Raw genomic sequence first — 24,751 nt, 5'->3', positions numbered from 1 at the left:
AAGCAGCAACAAGAAAGTAGAAATTGAAACAACAAGCCTATAGATTAATTCGTAACGGACAATTTTAGTTACAGGTTTCATTTGATTAAGAGTTTCAAATTAACTTTCCGAATTTGATTAGAATGGCCAAAGACGATTTTTTTACAACAGTATTTTCTGATTAGTCCTGATACAGAGACGGTTCAAGTATGACAAAACTACTACGATATTTGTCATGTATGATTCTATTAGCGTACTGCGAAGTTTCAGATACATACGCTTATTTGTAGCGATCGAGTAAACTAATAAATTGTGACATTTTATGAAAAATGGATAAACTGAAGTTCGATCTGTTGTAATTTTTTTTTTTTAAAGTTTAATCCTAATGGGTAAACACAAAGAGTTGGGTTCGACTTTTAAGGTTTTTTTTCTCTTCGTTTTCAATAGTAAAAAACTGGGCTGTTGAATTAAAAACTTGTTCATACACCATTGAAAATGAAGCTCGTTTGGAAAACCCAAATACCGGTATGACCAATGAAATCTTTAAAAAAATCTAAAATACCGTATTAAATGATCGCCGACTGAAGGGAAGCAAGCTTGCTGACAATGCATAAATATCGAATAGACCGTAAACACTACATTTTACACGATGTTTTAGGTATAAAAAAGCATTCTTCTTGAAAGGTGCAGCAGTTGTTAACGGTCGACTAAAAACGCCTTCGACTGAACACTTCTCAAGGAATTTTAAATTTATTTAAACACGATCGCGCTGAGTTTCTTAAACATTTTGTAACAGTAGATAAAACATGGATCAGTATTAAAAGCCAGAAACCAACAGAGGCTTGAAACAGATGAGAGTAAGCCTATTGTTTTTCTTACCTGTAAATTGTCCATTATTTATTGATGATTTTTTTTTTTTTTTTTTTTAATATTACTCATCGATGAATTTATAAAAATAATAATTAAAACATTTTAAAAACCTGCATTACTTGTATCTATTCAATGAATACATAAATATATGTACTCAAATAATTTTCATTAATACATTTTAAATTGTGAATTACTTTATGTAATATAAATTTTTTTATTTAATATTACCATATATTTATCTTAATATTACTTCTTTGGTGGTTGGGTTTCAATTAACCACACATCTCAGGAATGGTCGACCTGAGACTGTAGATGACTACACTTTATTTAGATTCATACAGATCATCCTCTGAAGTAATACCTTACTTCGGTGGTTCTGGAGGCTAAACAGAAAAAGAAATTTAAAATAATATAAATTATATTCACATCTATTTATATATTACTTCCTTGTACGAAATAAAGGAAGTATTGTGATCGCGAAAAATTTCGGTATTCAGATCTCACGAAAATATCCATTTTGACTAGTTTCGGTGTGACGCCTGTACGTACGTATGTATTTCGCATAACTCAAAAACGATTAGCCGTAGGATGTTGAAAATTTGGATTTAGGACTGTTGTAACATGTAGTTGTGCACCTTTCCTTTTGATTGCAATCGACTGGGCCAAATGTGTCCAAAAAAATAACGAAATTAAAAAATTTTGATTTTGAAGTTTTTGTTAACTGCAGTAATAAGCCCTTATTGAGAGCTTTTCAACGATATATCATAAGTGGTACTTATTTTAATTGTTCCAGAATTATATCCAAATGAAATTTTAATTAATAAAATATTTGGATCATACATGGGGAAGGCACATCGGTTCAAATCCAACTTCATCTCCTTTTATATATATATTGATTTATTAATGATGATTAACCTCTGATTGTAAAAAAAAAAAACTTTTACAATTAATAATTCAATAACAATAACCAAAAAAAAAAATATGAAAAGATATCAGAGATTATTAATGAAATAAAATTTTATGTACTTTTCATTAAAAAAAAAAAAAAAATGTGTATATGTAATTTAATAGTCGTACAAGGAAGTCATATGATGTCCACGTCAGATATTTTTAATACTTTTATATATAATTGCATCATGGATTAAAGTCATTAGCGACCTATCAGTGTAATGTAACTGTACCAATTAATGTGTAGTCTTGAACAAACTCAGGTCGGCCATTCCTGAGATGTTGGTTAATTGAAACCCAACTATGAAAGAGAACATCAGTATGTACGATCTAGTATTCAAATCCGAATAAAAGCAATTATCCTTATTTTATATATATCTATACGAGGTGTGTGTGAAAAGTAATGAGACACCGGCGAAGTCGTGGTTCCCACTCCTGGTAGAAGCGCTGCAAGGCTTCAACTGGTAGGTCTTTTAACTGGTCGGTCACAGTCTTTTAAATGCTCTCTAGAGTTCCAAAATGACGTCCTTTTAAGACATGTTTCAATTTCGGGAAAAGGAAAAAGTCACATGGATTTAAATCAGGTGAATAGGGGAGTTGAGGAACCGTAGGAATTTTGAGGTAAAAAATTAACTGATGGAAATGGCCGTGTGACACGGGACATTGTCATGATAAAGCATCCACTTGTCTGCAATGTCTGGTCTCACGCGAATCACTCTTTTCCTGAGCCTTTCAAGGACACCTTTGTAAAACACTTAGTTGACAGTTTGTCCTGGAGGAACAAATTCTTTATGCACGATACCCCTACTGTTAAAAAAACAAATCGGCACGGTTTTGATCTTTGATTTGCTCATTCGACATTTTGTCGGTCGAGGAGATGACGGAGTGTGCCGCTCTTTGCTTTGCCGCTTTGTTTCAGGATCGTACTCAAATATCTAGGATTCATCACCTGTGATCACACGATTGAAGAATTCTTGATCGTTGTCAATCCTCTCAAGAAGATCAACGCACCCGTTTCTTTGATTGTCCTTCTGTTCCGCTGTGTGGTTTATCGGCACCAATTTCGCATGTCCAAATCGTATTAAAATTTGATCTACGGTGATCTCACAAGAACCCGCACACGCTCGACGTTTTCGTCACATTTTGAAGTGTAAGGTCTCCCTGAGCGAGGTTGATCTTCAACGTGTTCTCGGCCTTCCAAAAATGATTTGTGCCGTCGGAAAACTTGTGCTCTTGATAACCAATGTTTCCCATAGGCCTGTTTCAACTTTTCAAAGGTCACACTTGCGGTTTCCCCAAGTTTAACACAAAACTTGATTCCATAACGTTGCTCTAAAATCCGATTCCCCATTTTCGAACGCACAATAAAAACACAACTTCACTGATGGCGCTGTCAAAAACAATGTATGGCTGAACGGAGTTGAACTCGTACTGAGCATGTGGATGGGATGATGAACACACCAATCTAGTATAAACCGGTAGAGACAGCGTTGTCAGATCGCTCGCAGTGTTACCAATCTCATTACTTTTCTCACACACTTCGTGTAAGTTGTCAGGTTGAATCTGAGAACTTCAACTTCGAAATTACTTAATTTACGATGAAGAGTTTACCAATAGACAACCCAGTGGGGGTTTCTATTTTTTTTTTCTTGTTATAAAATATTATGTGATGCGCTCTGAACAAAATTTTATCATGATTTCCTGTCCAGGAAAATGCTGGAAATTTTTTTTATACGTAAATTACCATATCCACCGATTTCTAACGTGATTTATATAATGCCCTATTATATACCCATCAGAATATAATATTTATTTATATTATAGTTATTTAACGATTGAAATGGCTGTATACTTCTTTTGGTATGTAAACGGTTTTTAAGCCTTTTATAGTATTCTAATTTATTTCAATAAAAAGTTAGTATAAATCCTTCTTTGAATTATATTTATTTACTATTATTATTATTATTATTGTTACTATTATTATTATTAACAATTCATATAATTTAATAAAACTGAAATTAATTTTATTATATTTATGGATTAAAATACAATACCCACTCCTGCTTGGGGTATTTTACACAATAAAAATTCTTTAACCAATTCCAAGGTATCGCCTTTTAAATTAAATTAAATTTTTAAAAAACCAAAGAAAGCGTAAAAAAAAATCATTAAAGTATAATAATAATAAAATATTTTTTTTAACGGTAAGTATAAGGTTTAATTTTTTTTTATGTACATATATATATATATATATATACATATATATATATATATATATATATATATATATACATATATATATATATACATATATATATATACATATACATATATACAAACTTTAGGCTTTATTTATGTATATAAATATATATACACATAAAGTCTACATTCGGAAATTTGATTTCATATTTAAAATTTTTATTCCTATCATCATTCAAAGTTAAATGAACTGTTTAGTGAATTCGAACGGAAAACTCTCTTTCACAAACAGGATTTTGAAATTGAAATTTAATAATTTTAATTAGTCTAGTCTACCCAACTTCTCCATCATCTCGTATAACCAATATTCATTAAAAAAATAATCTTGCCTCTTGGTGTATATATATATATATATATATATATATATATATATATATTATTATAACTCATAATTTAATGTGCAAATGAATAAATAATTAATTTTAGCTTTCATTAACTGGAAAGCTAAATAATTTTTTGTTTAAAACAAAATTAAAAAAAAATAAATTATTTTTACAAAAACGTTTTTTGTCTTAAAAAATCAATATATTTTAGACTTACAGTTTAAAAAACACAATATATGCTGCTATACACACTGAAGAGTATATAGCTTAAAATAATCATTTTCAGTAGTTTATATATAAAGAACATTCTGTTTTATCGAATAGGAGCACCATGTGACGTGAAATGTAAATTATGTTTCAGTTGACCTACAACAGCAACTCCTTTAAGAATTTAAAAAATATTTTACTGGTCCTAACCTGTTTAAGTGCAACGTTAAGTTGTACTTAAGACGAATTTTTTTATTTATCCAAGAATGTAAAAGATTTGTAGGTAGTATATATATATGTATAATTTTTTTTCTTCCATACTTTTAATTCTGATTAAAGCTCTACACGTATATATTTTGCGTATCGTAGTTTATTTTTTTTTTTTAATGCAATGTAACTGTTATATATAAATTAAACGGATTCAAAGGTCTCTTGACAAGAATAAATAAAAGTAATATATAAAATAAATGAAAGATTAATATCAAGGAGATGAAAACGAAATATGGACAAATTATAAAAGTTGATAAATTTAAATATCTTGGAGAATGATTAAGACAAAGAAAAAAGATCTCTAAAGCAAAGAACAAGGAAGATAAGATAGAAACAGATTATCAGAGTTATTAAAATACATATAATAAGAAAGCAGTATCCATCAGTGCCTAGATAAGACAATACTAAACTACGGTTAAGTCAGAATACTTATACCTGTTTATTTGCTTATTTACTTACACAGCACAGTGACATGATGTCAAAAGTACTCTGTAGAGATACCAAGACCTATTTGGGAGATACCGAGATCTATTCGCAGTCTGGCGTGTAAAGTGTAAAAGTACCGGTAAATGGGTAGACTTGAACAGATTAAGACCGACACTCCTTAGACGTATCGTTAATTGAAATGTAACACCGGTATCCACGTTCTAGAAGTCAAATCCATATAAAAGTGCTAACGTTAATTTATTGAGTGTTAAATTATTTGCATTTTCAAGGATTCATACTTTAAAACTCCCGATTTTGAAAATCAGCTGAATTGCTATGACGAGTTCAACCACTAGAATAACCCGGCTGGTTATGCTGTAGAATATTTACCACAACGAAAGATATTAGCAGTGGAGAAGATTAAAAGATAAAAAGGAAAATTTGGGAGAAGATTGCTAAGATAAATACAGTAAATGGGGAATGATATCTCTATAAATAAAAATGTAAATGATTGTTTGTTCAAAATCTTAAATCTCCTAAATTTCTTCGCGGATTGCTTTGAAATTTTTATACAATGTTGCATTCGAATCCGCGCGTGTTTTTATATATATATACTGTGAATATAACTAAGATATCACACCTGTGAAAGTTAAAAATCCTTTTTTTGAAAAACAGCGCTATCTGTTAGACATATGAGCAACACACACACACACACACACTATACTAAATTATTTTACAATTCCATTTCAATGTTTTTGATATGTGTGTCCGCTATAGACTAAAAAACTACTGGACCGACTGGGAAAAAGGGAGAAAGGGAAAAGTCAGAAAAAGGAAATAGGGAAAATCGAAAAAGTTAAAAAGGGAAGATGGGAAAATGGAATAGGGGAAAACGGGGAAAGGAGAAACGGGAAAAGGAAATGAAAAGGGAAAAGGAGAAAACAGGAAGGAGAAGGGGAAACAAATGTGAGAATTTAAGGGAAATGGGGGAAATTGTTGAAAGGGGAAAGGGAAAAGGAAGAAAGGATAAAAGGGAAAGGTTAAATTTTGTGAAGTTCCGTTATGTTCATTTTGTTAATGTTTTATCAAACTTACAATTGCTTTCATTTAATCTATATAACCCAAATCTAGCAATAGCGAAGTCTTCTAGTAATAAATAATATAATATAATATAATATAATAAATATCTATCTAAGAAAATTGAAAAAATATCTATCAAAGAATTTTTTTATACAAAGTAACAAAGTAACATGTCAAATTAAAAAAAAATCGGTCTGACAGTTTTCGCACAATAATTTTGCAATTCAGATTTAAAAAAAAATACAATTTTTCTAAATTGTATAGAGCCTGAAATAAAGTCTCTACACACTTGAAAATTTAAAAAAATTTTTAAAATCTTTCAAAAAAATTTTGAAAAATTTAAATCTGTTAATTAAGAGAGCCTACGAAATTTTTCAAAAATAAAAAAAAAATTAATAATTTAATAAATATTAACTGCTTTTGACAAAAGATCAATTCGTAACCCTTACCAGATAATTCTGTACAAACAAATAATAATAATATAAAGATGATGGATCATATTTTAAGGATAATTAATTTCACGGTGGTGTGTGTATGAATAATATAAAAATCGTAATGAAAGATCGAATTAAATAATCTAAGACGTGCTGGCCTCCATAGCGCGGGTAGTAGCGTTTCGGCCTTTCATCCGGAGGACCAGGGTTCGAATCCCGGTCAGGCATAGCAGTCACAAGCTACTTATTATTCATTTCATACTCTGAAGCAATACCTAACGGTGGTCCCGAAGGTTAAAAATTATAATAATAATTTAAGATGAACGATAAGAAGAAAAAAAACATTTGGTATTAAAAGATCAGGACATAATATAAGAAATAAAGTATAATTTTATCAGTCAATTAAAGTGATTAATTTAAAGATTAATGTTAAATAAAAGATGATCAATACAGGAGAACTTTAAATAACTAAAGAAATTAAATATCGTTTGAATTTGTAAATAAATGAATGGGTTAACATTTCGATAAAGACATCCGGTCCTAAAAATTCATTCAAATCCTTACAATTTAATTTTATAAAAAAAAAGAATATTAATATCTATGAAAATAAAACGAAAAAAATTTATAAGTATATAATAAATATTAAGATAGGAATATAATTTATTGAAGAAAAAAGAATGCTAATATTCAGATAAATAATGTAATGATAAGAAAATAAGGAATAAAATAAAATTCGTTAAAGAAAAGAAAAAAATATTCTGGAAAAGGGAATGCAGTAATAGCAATATGAATTATAAATTCTTTTTAAAGATATTTAATGGGAATCCATAAATTTACACTGACGAATCCAGCAAACAATAGAAAATACAGATATAAAAAGAGCGTTTAAAACAGGCTTATGTAATCCGATATCATTTATATATAAGCGTAAAAATATTAGGTCAGTTTAGAAGCGTCTTTTTAAAAGGATTATAATAGATTTGAAGAAAAATAAATTATGATATAATCCTTCGTAATAATGAGATATATATTCACGAGATGTTACAATCGTTCAAATCTACATTATTAATCTTCGTATATATATATAAATAACAAAGGTTATTTTTATTCAAAATTAAATAGAATGGATATTAAAAGAAATAATAAAAAGATAAATAATAATAATGGCATTATACGATAGAGGTTAATTTTGTGTATTACGCAGCAAATAAATGAAATATTTGAGATTAATAGAAGAAAAAGATATAATAATATTACTACTAGGAGGTGAAAATTTATAATTATTAAAGTATAAATTCCAGACTTTCAATGAATATAAAATTACATCGTTTAATAAATATTGTCTTATACAAATATTTTTTTTTCCCTACTCTCCCCGACCGGATATCCATTTAAGTATACTCAGTCGGGGAGTGTGTCCTTCTACTCAAAGGGGGCGTCCCCCATCCCCCGGCTTTACATCCGGCACGGCAGGTTGGCTCCCCCGGTCTTGGATCTTTTGTTTTACTTTTTGCCTGCCTCTAATTCCCCGCGTTAGGGCCAAGGTGCGGCGATGCCGTCCCCCAGCCCCTCCGCAGGGAAACGGGTCTCGGTCCCGTTTTTTTTTTTTTTTTTTTTTTTACGCCTATGCCTCTAACCGACGGTACCCACCCCACAAAGCGCCTAGACGCCCGCAGGGAGACACACCGCCGGCCGGGACTCGGTCTTTTCTTTTATTCCCATCTCCCCTGGAGTTCTCCCCCTTCGCAGGAACCCGCATACCAGGGCATACCGGCCCTCCACGGAGAGACTGTCCACCCTTCCCTACTTAACTTAATCACAGTCTACCGCCCTCTTCTTCCTTAGTTCTCAGGATCTCTCCAGCAAACCTTCTGAACCAGTCCCAGTTCTCTTGATTTTGTACCATCCAATTAATTAGATTATCCGGTGTTAATCGATTTGTTATAATTAACCTCCTGTTTTCAGCCCATCAAGGACATACAAATATAGTGTGCTCCGCATTATCTGTTTCCTCACAATAAACACATTGTGGTGTGTCCCTTTTTCCAATTCTGGCTATGTACTGCCCGAAAGATCCATGCCCCGATAATAACTGTGTCATATAGAAGTCAACGTTTCCGCGTCTACTTCCATACCACCTACCTATATCAGGGATTAGTCTTCTAGTCCAATCCCCGACTCTTGAGCGTGACCATTCCAACTGCCATTCTTGCTCCAATTAAGCCGCTATCTCGTCTTGTGGTAGTCCCTCATATCTAAGCATCCTGCTTTTAATCTGCAGGTCTATTGGTAGAACCTCTGTTATTACGCAAAGCGCGTCATAAGACACCGTTCTGTAACTAGCGGCCACCCTCAACAGTGCAAGTCTATGCGCGCTTCTCAATTTTCCTTTATTCCGTTTAATACTAATCTTTATGTAAATGAAAACATGTTTAAATGAATTGAAATTATTTAAATAAAATGAGAATCAGTTGTTTGGTTACTAGGATACTGATTTCAAAATAAAAATTACGATGCATTCAGCTAATTATTAAAAAAGAATTATGCCAAACAACATTTTGTAATGATTAAATTTCACTAAGTTACAAGTTAATAAAATATTAGTTGTATACCTACCCTTTTAATTGCAATCGACTTGACCAAAAGTGTTCAAAAAAGCACAAAATTCAAAAAAAAAATTGAATTTTGGACTTCTTCTTAACTGCCGTAATAAGCCCTTATCGAGAGCTTTTCGGCGATGTATCAGATAAGGGGTACTTATTTGAATTGGTTCCAGAATTATACCCGAATAAAATTTTGTTTAATAAAACATTTGAATCTTGGCACATCAGTTTGAATCCGACTTCATTTCCTTTTTTTTTTTTAATTTAAATTAATTGATTTATTAATAATTATTAACCTCTGACTGTAAAAAACGTTTTATAATAAATAATAATTCAATAATAACAATTAAAAAAAAAAAAAAAAACAGAAGTTATTAGTGAAATAAAATTGTATGTATTTTTCATTAAAAAAAAATATATATGCAATTTAATAGGGGTACAAGGAAGTCCATGTGGTGTCCACATCAGATTTCTTAAATAGATTTTATGAAAATTAAATTACGTATTTTGTTTATTTTCTTTCTGTCATCATGAATCTGTATCAAGTAACGGCTTCAACCATCGATTAATATAAGTTTAAAAAAAGTAAATTTAATGAATCGACAAAGCATAATATAAACAAACAATAAATGAATTCAACATATTTTATTTTTTCAATATAAGTAACAGGTAATATTTAATGTTAATAATATATCTATATAATATTTATATAAATAACGAGTTGAACTGCTCGATATTTCTTAGAGATACCAATACTTATAATAAATCAAAAGGAAAACCCAACCAAATTAAAAAAAAAAAAATGTTTCACATGAAATTTTTTTTATACATACTTTGTTTACTTTTTTACCCTTTATGTTAGAATAAATCTCTAGAAAAAAATCAGAAAACCCTTTCCTTGAATTTCTCTCCTGAAATTCATCTTGACATATATATTAAAAAAAAACCCGGGTCTTATTTCGAAAGGAAACAAATTCATTTAATTTTCATTTTCTGAATACTAAAATCGTTATAGTAATTATTTTTACATTAAGTAGTAATATAAAATATTAAATTGCCAATTGTAACCTTATTTGTCGTTGTAGTAATTATATTTCAACCTGTCTCATCTTAATTAAATCGCCAACTTTGTGCTATAGGTACAGTCAATCGTGTACTGCATGTGCTTTCTGTGTTTGTCACTATTCGTTATTTACATCCGACGTGGGTTTGATTGATTTAATGCGCGAGGTGCCAGATAAACTGCATGCTTTTCGTTTTTTACAAGCTAATAGGACATTACGTAATTCTAGGTTTTGCGTACAAAGTTATTCAGTGACAGCGAAGATAAATGGCGTTAAGAAAAGGCGACTTGTCGCAATTCTGTCCGTTTAAGGAGTGGTACACTGCTGCAATCCAACAAAATAAAGCTGGAAGTAGTTATTTATTTCCTGCATCCTTGGAATACGGAATATACCATTTTTAAGTTATGTTACAAAGAATTTGGTACGGGTAGTCCTACTGTAATTAATTAGAAAAAATCTCTCTTCTCTCTCTCTCTCTCTCTCTCTGTGGATGGTGTGTGTGTGTGTGTGTGTGTGTGTGTGTGTGTATGTGTGTGTGTGGACATGTTACTTCCTAAAACAGTAATAATAGACGGGAATGATCTGAACGTGGGAATAGACGAATCTCTTTTTTCAAAGCGAAAATACAGTGTGGGGACGGTTTACCCTCAGCAGTGGGTGTTTGCAGGAATTTGAGAAAAAAGAATATTTCGTGTATGTGGTCCCCTATTGAACGAAAGACACGTTACTAAGTGTTATAAAGGAGAGTGTAATTGTATTAGATCTGAGAGGAACATAATTTCTGATTGTTGACGGAGTTACGAATATATATCTAATCTACAATCTTACTGATTTAGACAATAAATTGTTAATCATTCGGTTACTTTTTGAGATCCAATTACTGAGGCGCATACAAATACAGTGGAGAGTTTATTGGGAGCAGCGAAAAGACAAGGGAGGCTACGCCAGACTCTTATTTATAACAGTTCACGTTCCGCCAACATGACATCGATAGGGGCCCGTTCGATCAAATTTTACACGACATCGCCTTCTCTTGGTTTCCATGCTAATATTTATTACTTCCTTGTACGAAGTAAAGGAAGTATAGTGATCGTAAAAATTTTGATTTTCAGATTTCAACGGAAATATCTATTTTGACCATCCCTGAATCGATTTGACTAGTTTCGGCGTGACGTCTGTTTGTACGTATAATACTTGTCTAAATTTAAAAATCAATTCTTTTGCATCGATAATGTAATAAAATTTTCATGCTCCAAAAACTTGTGTTTATATCTAATATTGTCTTGTATCAAAGCTATCGTTTTAATATTGTCTTGATTTGACTAGTGAAGTTTTATATATGTATATATTTGTGTGGCTTTGAAAGGGATTATTTTATATATTTGTCTAGATTTTCTTTATTTCTTGACATAGATCACTCTCTACATTATTCTGTAACTCTGTAAGTTACATGGTTGTTTCTTAGTAGAGGATGACGTTTATAAAAAGAAGCAGTTTGATTAGTTAGGTCGTGATTTTTCATAAAATAGCTGAAAAATTCGGCAATTCTTCCAAACTATATTATTAGCCGTGCCTATTTTAAGTAGTTGTTTTTCTTTCAACCTGTTTTTAGATAATTTAAAAATTGCTTTCCAGTAAGGTTTATGTATGCACTAAAAATGAATTTTTAAAGAAAATAATAATAAAATTATGATTTTTCAATGAAAATAAATCTAAAGCATTTGGAATATCTTTATATATTTATATACATATACAGAGTGTTTCTAAAATGGTGAGTTGGCTATACTTTTACGGGCTCTAATTGTAAAATTAAACAAAAAATTATCCTTAGGTAAAATGGCATTTCTCCTTCGTTTTCCCCCTGTTCGCCAATTTGTTATTTTTATATAAAACTTTATATCTCAAGTTCGGATAGATAAATAACATTAATATTTCATAAGCATCTTGTTAATAATGTTTTAAAATTAGCAAAAAATCAGGACTTAAATTTCTTCGTAAATTTCAAAATGGCGGTCATGTGTATTTTTCAGTCCGTTATATCTCCGTAAATACTATTTTACCAAAATTTATGACGAAAATCTTAATCGTTTTATTTTGAACAAAATGACATTTTATTTTTGAACATAGATTGACAAATAGCCGAGTTATGGCAAAAACTTCATGTTGTAATTACGTATCTGTTTTCATGTCCTCCACTTAGGTTCAATTCGATGAAATATTAATAGTTTTTATTTATTGTTAATTTTAGTATTGTAAATTAATATCAAATTAAGTAATTATTTTCTCACAATAATAACCTAACGATTATGACACAAAATTACAATATCAATTTTCTGCTGCAACTCGACTATTTGTTAACAGATTTAAAAAATTTAAATGTCATTTTATTCAAAATAAAAAGCTTAATATTTTAGCTAATAACATAAATTTTGATAAAACTTCTATTTACGGAGATACAACGGATTGAAAGATAAACACGGCCGCCATTTTGTAATTTGCGAAGGTATTTAAGTCCTGATTTTTGCTAATATTAAAACTTTATTACCAAGACGCTTACCAAATACTAATGTGATTCGTCTATCCGAACCTGCGATATAAATTATTATATAAAAATAACAATTTGTCATGGGTGGGGGGGGGGGTGAGAACGAAGGAGAAATTGCCATTTTTCCTAAGGATATTTTTTTATTTAGTTTTACAAGTAGATCCGAAAAATTATAGCCAGCCCACCATTTTAAAAACACTCTCTATGTATACAAAAATGCAATCATTACGGTATATATATATTACAAAAAAATAAATTTTTACGTGACGCGTTAGTAATAATAAATAAACTGAAATCCAATAAAATTCTGGCGTACATCATAAACAAAAATCATTTGGTCTCTGAGGACAAATAAAATGTTATAAAATCAGTGAAACACTGATCATTTATATCAACTGACTCTGCGTTAATGTTAGTATATAAATTTATAGTACAAGAGACGTTTAAATTTTACAGGATTCAGTTAACAACAAAAAAGGAAACTAATTTTTCAAAAGTTGGCAACACAATTCTTTACAATTCAGTTGTTTCATTTAATAATTTTTCATCGCTGTAGGACACGTAACTCGTATTATTGTTCCTTTTACTTCCGGAATATATTAACATTTCCGTTTAATTTTTACAGAAATAATATCACTAATTTTAACAAGAATGAAATCGTTACGTTCAAATATTTATTATTTCTTTAACGTAATAAAATGTTACATTTTAATTATTTTTTTCTAATTAAATTCATATCTTTGTTTAAATCGGGTGATATCTTAATTCGAGTAAAAAGATTCCGGATTACAGTTAAAAACAAATCATTTACTATATGAATTAATTATAACAGCTGTATCGAAATATAAACATACATAAAACCGCTGCAGTTAGCTTTATGGGTAGATATAAAATTGTTAATCAGTTGGAAAATATTCCCCGTAAAACTAATATTACTCGTAATTTCATTTAAACTTTTTTTATCGTTTTTTTAGAACCGTTTTGTTAGGTTCTGAGGGGAATAAAAAATAACTTCTCAGGACGATCCGTAAAAAATGACTATATCTTTTTTAAATATATATTTTTGAAACCGACGAATAAAAGACAATTGGTATCATTACTAAATATAGTTATTACACCTTCATATAATTCCATTAAATACATAATACAGCTACTTATAAAAAAGCCACAAAATGATTGTAGGACAGAAAAATTGGCTTTCAGATCACTATTTGAGGTCAGATCATAAATCAAGTTAAATTTGCAAGTTAGAAAAATTAGAATACATACAAAAATTAGAATTTTTATGCCAGCATGGAGATATAATCGGAGATATTTCATCCCCTTATTCGTTGCAGAGCCTGGAAATCAGTCCGTTGTTGTTGGGTCTTTCCATTAATTTAACGATTATTTTTATTTTTAATGTCTGTTAAATGTTTCAGTTTGTTTTTGAGATGCACGCAGTTTGGGATTGCGTTCCGATCCTTTGTACGTCGTGTTTGCAGCTCACCCACAAGCTAGTTCTCGCATCGAGTTAACTCGTCATCGCAGATCAGATGATTTTAAGACGAGAATTCTAAGGTTCAAATCCTAGTAAAAATAGTTAGTTATTTTTATACGGATTTGAATACTAGATCGTGAACACCGGTGTTCTTTGATGGTTGGGTTTCAGTTAACCTCACTTCTCAGAAATGGTTGACCTGAGACTGTGCAAGATTACACTTTATTCACATTCATGTATATCATCCTCTGAATTAATACTTTAAGGTAGTCCTGCAGGCTAAACTGAAAAAGAGAGGAAAATCGAATTTGTAGGGTGGTTAGGCACCCGTCTAGGCACTTTATTGGCCTAAGGTAGGCGTACTTGGTATCGAGCCCAGATTAGATCTGTTAAAGTAATATGCAGCGATGTCGTAATCGGCAGGATGGGTCCATACCCCCGAGAACGGAATGACTTCTGTTAAATTGAAATAAATTCTGAGATGAAGTTTCAATGGGAGGCGGCAGCTCTGTCCTCGTTCCCGGTGGAGCAGACCAGAGTAAAAGTAAATCTATGAAGGACTCTACGATGGAGCTGGAATGGAAGGCGGTGGGTCCCGGCGGACAGACCAGAAGTCCAGTTAAAGTCAAAGATGATTTATTTCATGATATACTTATTTAATCTAACGGAAAAATCAGGTCTAAATTACCGTAGTTGCGATCAACAAATTTCGTGTGGTAATAGTTTGAGCTGAATTTAAACCAGTTATGATATTTTCAGCCATTATTAGCCAATTAAATTAAAGTGTTGGAACATGCGCAGGGTTCGCGCTTCCGCGAACTTGGTTAGCTAGTTTTGACGGCAACGAAGTAGGACAGAAGAGAGATGTCTAAGCCTGTAGCGAAGGCAAAGGCTGAGCAATAAATCACTGATGTAAATGCACTGAGGCTTTTGCATCGGTGGCATCCCTACTGAGGCCTGGCTGATGACCATAAATTATAATTTATTATAAGCGTGTCAGTACACGGGTATTATTCGTATTTTTTATAAATTTTGTTTTTATAAGATAGGCATTTTTAATATTATTATCAAAGTATTAATATAAAACATTTCATTCAAGAGATAAAACATTTATTTAATATAAATATTAAATGAAATTTTTTATATCTTTAATTTTTAAATAGATAATTTAATTTTTAAATAGCAAATATAACAATATTTTTTATAATATTTTTTTTTTTTTCTTTAAACAGGAATACTCGTTTATAATTCTATTTTGTAATTTGTTGACATTAGGATGTAAACAACAACAAATTTATATAACCTTTTACAGAGTTATTATCTTTTTTCTGTTTAGCCTCCGTAAGTACCGTAAGGTATTACTTCAGAGGATGAATGAGGATGTTATGTATGAATGTAAATGGAAATGTAGTCTGGTGCAGTCTCAGGTCGATTATTCCTGAGATGTGTGGTTAATTGAATCCCAACCACCAAAGAACACTGTTATCCAGTATCTAGTATTTAAATCCGTATAAAAGTTATTCTTGCCTATGCTAGGATTTGAACCTTAGAACTCTCGTCTTTAAAATCAACTGATTTGCGATGACGAGTTAACCACTAGACTAACCCGGTCGATACCAATTAAGCCTGCTACTCTTTAAGATCTGCGAAATGGAATTGTTACAGCAGTGAATTCAATAACCAGAGACCAGTTACCAATAAAAATAATTTGGCACCAATTAAATATCATTTATAAATATCGATTTTTAACATCCTTTTACAAAGTAAAGGAAATGCTGTGATCGCGAAAAATTTAGTTTTTCAGATTTCAACGGAAATATGTATTTTGACCATCCCTGAATCCATTTTGTTCAGTTTCGGGGTGACGTCTATATCTCGCGTAACTCAAAAACTATTAGCCGTAGAATGTTGAAATTTTGGATTTAGGACTGTTGTAACATCTAGTTGTGCACCTCCCGTTTTGACTGCAATCGATTGGACCAAGAATATTCAAAAAAATTTGGACCTTTTTTTAACTGCAGTGAAAACCCCTGATTGAAAGCTTTTCGAAGTATCATAATGGTAGTTATTTTCATTGATTCCAGAGTTATAGCCAAATTAAATTTTAATTAATGAAATATTTGAATCTTACAAAGGGAAGGCACATCGGTGCGAATTAGACTTCATTTCCTTATTTTTTTTAAACCTTTTTCTAATTTAAATATACTGATTTATTGTAAAACATAGATTGTAAAATAATTTTTACAATAAATAATAATTCAATAATAACAATAAAAAAAAAAAATGTGAATAAAAATCAGAAGTTATTAGTGAAATAAAATTTTATGTACTTTTAAAAATGTGTATATATAATTTAATAGACGTACAAGGAACTCTGTGGAGTCACATCAGATTAAAATAAAAAAATATTTTTTTTTTTATTACAGGGGCCATGAAACGTTAATATTTGTAAACCCTCACACGATAAAATTTTTATCGATCACCAATTTTAAATTTTCACTTACAGCTATAACAAAAAAAGATCAAAGTAATTGTTTAACAAATTATTATTTTAGTACTATGCTCTCATATTTATATCAGATTTTCAATAAAAATAAGTAATTTTATTAAAATCATTAATATAATTTTACATTAAGGGAGTAATAATCAACAAATATACAATCTGTTGGTAAAATTGAGGGATTGGATTGTGCAAACTATTCAATTATTAATAAAAGAGTGAACTCGGTGAAATCGGTTTGTTATAAATTCCATAAATCCGAATCGATAATATGGAAATTATCATTTTACTTACCAAAAGCCGATCAGGATTACCGCAGACGAACAACACAAAATACCGTTGAGGTTATGTATCGACCTGAAATACCAATCAGAGAATAGAATCATTAAATAATTAATATTCAATTATTGAATAAATTAGAATTAAAAACTTTTCCTACTATTGTATTTAAAAAAGAAAAAAACTATTCCGGATATATCTTTCTTAATATGAATTTATATACCTGGAGTCTTACATAATGGAAAAAAATAATTTTTTTTATTAAACCGAACAAAAAAAAACCGTTAAGAAAAATTAAAGAAATAACTATTTTTTATTAATATTTAATTAATCTAGCTCAAATTTAGGCCCATATAAAATTCTCAAACATTTCTAAAAATATTCTATTAACCTCCTAATATATAATCATTTTTCGTTGTACTTGTTCGATTTAAATATTTTAGAACCTTTAATTTTTAATTTATTGGTGATTTTTTCTAAGTTTGAATATTTCAGTAAGGAAAAAACTTATTTTTAAAAATTAAAAAAACCGGTATGTTATTTTCTGTAATAATATTAAGAAAAGATGTATAATAATTAAGAGTAACAATTATTATTACAAGTGCCAGTTGATATTTGAAAAAATCTGACAACTAAATTGTTATACTTTCCTAGAACTGGTTATTTATTATTATTTTTACGTAAATTAAATTTCCATTTACCAATAATTTAAAAGATGTAAATCCTAGTACTTTCGAAGCTGTTATTCCATCTTCAGGGATGTTAATTTAAATTCAAATCAATAATCCTTTTTAAAATTAAACGGTTACGTTTATAATAGTCGATCTTCAAGAATAACATTAATTCGTACGTCGATAAGAACATTCCGTCAAAAGTTTTTAAGATGTTTGAGACTACTGTGAAATAGATTTAATATTAAATGATATTGTATCCTTTAATTATAATTACGATATGATATCCTTTATAAACAAATTATATAAAAATTAATTATTAATAGTTTGGTAACATTTCATTTAATATTAACTCTATTTCATAATAGTCGCAAACATCTTACAAACATGACGTTACAGTCTTATTGACGTACGAATTAATTTTATTCTTGACGACCGACTATTATAAACATGACAGTTTAATTTTAAAAACGATTATTGATTTGAATTTAAATTAAGATCTTTTAGAAAAACCATGAAGATGGAGTAACAGCTCCGTAAGTACTAAGATTTACACTTTTAAAATTGTTGAGTGGAAATTTAAAATTGTTGAAATTGGAAAGTGGAAATTTGATTTGCACAATTGTATTAATACCAACGGTGCCAAATTCTTAGTATATTATTACATAATCAAACAAGAGATAAATATTAAAAATCACAAAGCCGAAAGAAAACATTGCTGACAAACAATACTTTTAACATATGTTTATGCTTTAAAACACAACAATTGAGACCTTCATACTGACATGACGGTAACGTTAACTCTATTTTACCTTTTGACGATCAATTGTTATATTTATATTTTTATAAAATTAAATTTAATATAATGAATGATATGCGAAGTAAATAATTATAATGTATAACACATCACTGTTCCTGAGGATGAATAATCAGAAAGCGCTCTAACAATACTATTAAAGATTGTTGATAAGTGGAAACTATTATATATTAATATATATAATGTAGGAAAAAATATTTCTATTGTCATTAATAAATTAGTTTAAAAAAGAAACTAAATTTAAAAAAGTAACTAAACAACGACGAATATGGGTGCACCCAATTGTGAAGATAAGAACAGAGAAAAGTAATTTCTACACTTCTTCAAAATAAAGAAAAACGAAGAACAATTCTAAATTTTATTCGAATACCAATAAGTTCTTTTCACCAATTAATTACGATTAAAAAACAAGATGCTTTTCAAATTAAATTTTCCTTATCCTTTCAATGCTTATGATTTAATTAAATTAATAGAACATTTGTTCCAATACAGTTAAAAATCATAAAAAAAGTAATTGTTAGCTCAGGCGACTTTTGGCCTGGAAGACCAATTAACACATTGTGGTAGACTTTAGAGCGAGGTTGGACTGTATTTTCATAGATGATGAATTGAAACAACGCCTTGTTGCTTGTTGAATGTTTATTTAATTTGTTGTCGTCTTGACATTTCGATAACATACAATTAAACTGAATAACATATGACTTGATAACATATAAATAAAATTAATGTAAGCGTTCATCCGAACATTGTCCATTCGGACTGAATGTATAACACGACTGCTCTTTGCAGGATTCGAGCTCCGAATAAAGGGAGGTCCCTACCTCATAATGACCACTCCCTGCGGCATTATAGAACGTGGCGTAATCAGATCGCCTGACCGAGCTTGCCGTAGGGCCTCTAGCCCCCGCTAGGTAGCAGCACCCTACGGCACAAGTGGAACGGAACAATAATTATCAATTAAAATAAAAGATAAAAAAATGTAATTCAAATAAATAAACAGAAGAAATGAAATAGATAAAAAAAAATTACTTCGATTAATTATCTCCTCCACCCACGGAATTTGTAAGAAAACCGTCAGGCGGAGCTTATCATGGTACTCGTACGTGTCACGGTAATCGCGTCAACTTTTTCGTTGTATTGAAGAACAATTGAAATGATGTATCAGCTCGATAAACGCTTCCGTCAAAAGTCAATACCCTTAATTTGCTGTTTTATACAATCTATTCTGATTAACAACTGTGACACATATAAAGTAGCCGAAATACAAGAAGTAATGGTAAGAATCCCTTTCTCTGACAGTAGTGATGTTCTCTATACATCCCTTCTGGTGTACAGGTAGGTGTCACACACATATATTGGTACAGCGGACCTAAGTAACGGATTCCTATCGATTATTATGAAAGTAATAATTAATATAATAATATTAAGAAGAATCCAGAAAGAGACGAAAAGGAGTCCTTTTTGTAAAGTATAGGTCCGTTTAACAATCGTCCTTTGTTATACTGCCCGCTAACAAACAATAAACACCTGTTGTACGGTGAAAAGTGACCAGGTTTGGAACTCATGGGAACAAAAGCCTCGGTCGACTGTTTTCATGCTTCGACTTGGGTTCGGTCCGGTAGGTAAAGATCCTAGAAGAATAAATAGCCCAGTAAGACCAGCTAAAAGAAGAGTTATATAAGAACCAGTCTGCGAGGTGTTTCGTCAGTCCAGCAAAGGCAATTCAGCGAGGAGAGGCTGCGAGTTGTGTGGTATCGTGTGGGTTTCCAGAGTTCTGCGAATCAGTCAAGAGAGACGTACGACTACGGTCTAGCGTGGAAAGTCACGACGTCAGTCCAGCAAAGAGGTGAGTATCCAGTTCGATACGATTAAGATGACGCCACGAGTAATTCCAGTAACTAAGAATTACTATCGGTGAGTTACGGTAAAACTATAAGTGTATAAGTGAAAGAAATAATGATGCAATAGATTTCATTCATAAACTGTTAGGATAGACAACGAAAAGGAATTTGCAAGAGAATTTTATAAAACTGTTTGTTAAAGTAAGACTAGTGGTTAAAAAGGGCTAAGACTAACCGTTTCTTTTGTTAATTGTTCTAGTTTTATATTTATCTACCTGGAATAAATTCGGAATGAATATTTATTTTGAACTTTGTCTTGTGTGTAATCTGTATTTACTTATTTGCTATTTACTATCTATCACTATTATTTTATGTGTAATATTTTGATTGTTATTCTTTGTTGATTACGCTTTTTTTTATGACATACTTACGGTTTTGATTATGTATTATATCATGTACATTATTATGTATTTTTATGTTTGATTTGTTGTTACTGACACGTAATATTACTATCGTTTACTATTACTACACTGATTATTATTGTGGTTGTAAATACTATAATATTTGTGTTTATTAATTTTATTATTATTGTATTTATCACCATTGTTATAATTATTAGTAATATACCTGGTTGAATTATGAACATTTTAAACCAACAAACTATAATTATATAAACATAATTTGTCAACCTCTCAATATCCTGATCGTGCCGAAGAACTCGCGACAAATATACTGTCGCGTGTTCCGTGAAATGTAGGTAATAACCTACGTTTCGGTGAGCTTGATGTAAGCATTTATTTGTCTCCAGGTGACGGGAACCGATTTACCTCCTCGATTTCGCTATTAAGCTGGGATATTTCTTTATCGTGAAAACGTTTACGTCATTTTTAAAAAGTTAGTTGTAACTCAACTAACTTTAGATGAACAATTGAGCGAGAAAATTAATTTTATGAATTATTATTATATTTTACTGCTAGGATGTAATTTGGTAAATTATTTATTATTCAAATAAATATGTTTCATTGTTTGAAAATAAGATATTCTCTGACTTCAGGAGATAAGTGGGTTTAATAATACTTTGTTTGTCATAGTGAAGAGGAAATCTCACATAAAATTATGCGACTAACATTTTCCTCAATTTGGAATTTTAGCTTTGAAACCTTATAACGATTTCTGTTGTAATTTATTTATTTGAAATCGTACGTGAACAAGGGACGGTGGTGTCATTTTGTTCAAAAGAACTTGCTTAGTATTTTTATCTTATTACATATAATTTAAAACCGAATCGTCTTTTTTTTACAATTTTCACAATATTAAATATACCTATACGGAATAAATAAATCTGAAATTTGTATGCGTGTGCATCTCTCATACATACATATGAATGCATTTGCTTTGTAATTCTAACACATAACAATTATAAACTTAGAAAAGGCATTTGATAATATAGACTGTAATAAAATATTCAGCATTTAAAAAAAATGTAGGTTCAACTATAGAGATAGAAGAACTAAGATTTACTAGCATTTACAGGAACCAAACTGGAACAGTAATAATCGAAGAACATACGAAAGAAGCCGTAATAAAAAAGAGAATCCGATGCATGTTCCCTATCCCCGTTTCTTTTTAATCTTTATATAGAATTAACAGTTAATGATGTTAAAGAACAATTTAGATCCGGAGTAATAGTTCAATGGGAAAAGATACATGCTACAAATTGGAAATGATGTAATAATTTTAACCAAGAGTAAAAACGTTTACAAGAAACAATGAACGGCAGGGATGAAGTCCTACACAAGAACTACAGCATGAAAATAAACAAGAATACGAAAGTAATGAAATGTAGTAGAAATAATGTAGATGGACCATTGAATATAAAAATAGGAAAAGAAAAGATTACGGATGTAGAAGAATTTTGTTCTTTGGGAAGTATAATTACTAAAGATGGACGAAAGAGGATAGATATAAAATGCCGAATAGCAAGAGCGAAACCACTTTTCAGTCAGAAATATAATTTGTTTATATCAAAAATTAATTTAAACATCAGGAAAACATTTTTAAAAGTATATGTTTGGACCGTAGCTTTATATGGAAATGAAACCTGAAAATCGGGGTACCTCAGAAGAAAAGATTAGAACTTTTGAACTGCGGTGCTATAGGAGATTGTTTAAAAACAGTTGGGTGGATAAAGTGACAAATGGAAAGGTAATGCAGCAAATCGATTTAGAAAGAAACATTTGGAAAAATATAATTAAAAAGAATATTGGTTTGCTTTCTCCAAGCAAGATATATTCTAAACTCAACTTAGGAACTCAAGAATCCTAAGTTAAGTTGTATATTCTAACTCAACTTTTTATAACTTTTAGTTATATATTCTGTTATAAGACATAGAATTTATTATCGGTAGAGAATTTTTGAACAATATTTTTAATTTGTCTTAAAATATAAATTTTTGTAACAAAAGCTAGAAAATAAAACCATTTTTGGACATACGTTTACAGGAATTTCTGGCTACTTTTATGTCATAATAACATCTGAAAGTTACTTACTTATTCTCATTCCGATAACAATAGGCTTACTGCCCAATCACTGATACGTTACTCATTTTTTAAGATAAGAAACGAATTCTGTAACGGGTAAAAAGATGACTGACCTGTACGGGATTCAAATCTAAAATTTTCCGGATAAAAGCCATGCTACCACACTCCAACACTACGGAAGTTGGCGAACATGTCATTTATTTGTACTGCAATCTACAGATTACGTTCAGTTCAAATACCTACAAAAAAATTAACGATAAAAAAAAATAATACAGTAAAACTCATACTTATTTCATAAATATGTACGCGAAAAAAAATTTTCATTACCGAACTGAAACAGCCTGAGAAACATGAGTTACAAGTCACTCCCAAAACTGACATTGTCACGTACTAGAGAAAGTGAGAAATGAATGGTGTCCCGTTTACTTTTTTTTACTGTCACCAGGAAAGTAAAAACAGTTTAAAAGAGCAGGAAGAAAAAAGATTTTTAATTACATTTGAACTTAATCTATGTTAAAAAACATTTTGTTAAATATTATTTTTATTTTTTCACGATAAAATTTAAATAAAGTGATGATTTTATTTCAAGATATATATTTTGACAACATTCAAAGTGTGCTGTTTTACTACAAACAAGATAAATAAAAATTAATCTTTGCTGGAAAATTAAAAAAAATAAATATTCTTCTAGCACACACATTCATGTAAAATTAAATCTGGAATCGGCTTTGATTGTAATTTTATTATTAAATGTTATATTTCATCAGAAAAATAAACCAATCGATATCGATTCAATATATATATTAGAAAGAGTTTTCTTATGAATGACAGTATGTTGACTTAATATAGAATATCTTATGAAATTATATAAAAAAAATGCTTTTAAGTTGAAGGAAAAATGTATAAATGATTACTTACAGGATGGTAACCGGCAATATAAATGTGATTATTTACGTAAATTACTGTGCAATTTAAGTTCAGTCATAACGAATGCTTAATAGTAATAGGTGTAATCGCAGGTGTTAGTATTTAAATTCATAAGTTCACCAGTCGTTGTAGATTAATATATAATACAAAATACCGATATAGCCTAGAAATGGTCACATTAATCATTTCTATTTTCATTATTAATACAGTGAGTTCGGAAATTTGTTGTGCTCTGGTATTATGGAAGTGTATTGACAAGACTTTCGTAATTATTACTTTTTATCTTTATTTCATTATTTTATAAAAATGGATATCACAATAACTGGAATAATTTATTAAAAAAACGGTTGAAAATGTGTCGTGGTACATTCTACATTCAGTAGGTGAACCACTGACCTGCGACCATCTCTTGTCTTCAGGTCGACATGCAGGTCCTTAACTTTATCCAACAGAACCCCCTTCAGCGCAAATGCCTTATCAGCATCCTCAACCCGAATACGCAAATCTCCTGCAGGCTCCTGTTTTACCGACAGTACATTGCCTACTTTCTTCGTCACAACTGTCTCTTTTAACCGTTATGAGTAACTCAGCGTAAGAGCGCCCAGTCACCTGAACCGCAACAGTACCACCGTCAACAACCTCCGGGATAGAATTCCGTGAATGGATCACTTTCCCGTGCTTATCACCA

The 24,751-nt window shown here is 30.3% G+C and overlaps 1 protein-coding gene and 1 long non-coding RNA gene across 3 annotated transcripts in view; one reads left to right on the top strand and one right to left on the bottom strand.

Annotated features, from left to right (window-relative positions):
• Positions 1 to 24,751, top strand: part of LOC142332315 (protein O-mannosyl-transferase TMTC1-like) — a 507,352-nt gene that overhangs the window by 240,125 nt on the left and 242,476 nt on the right. The gene's annotated exons all lie outside the window — the stretch shown is intronic.
• The window catches only part of LOC142332316 (uncharacterized), a 673,176-nt gene that overhangs the window by 556,798 nt on the left and 91,627 nt on the right, over positions 1 to 24,751 (bottom strand). For both annotated transcript variants that reach the window (XR_012758251.1, XR_012758250.1), the window contains exon 2: positions 17,283 to 17,345. This is a non-coding gene — a long non-coding RNA (uncharacterized LOC142332316). The remainder of the gene's footprint in view (positions 1 to 17,282; positions 17,346 to 24,751) is intronic.

The sequence above is a fragment of the Lycorma delicatula genome, chromosome 11 (genome assembly GCF_047948215.1).
Source record: "Lycorma delicatula isolate Av1 chromosome 11, ASM4794821v1, whole genome shotgun sequence".
Taxonomy (NCBI): domain Eukaryota; kingdom Metazoa; phylum Arthropoda; class Insecta; order Hemiptera; family Fulgoridae; genus Lycorma; species Lycorma delicatula.
This window is presented reverse-complemented; position numbering and strand designations above follow the sequence as displayed.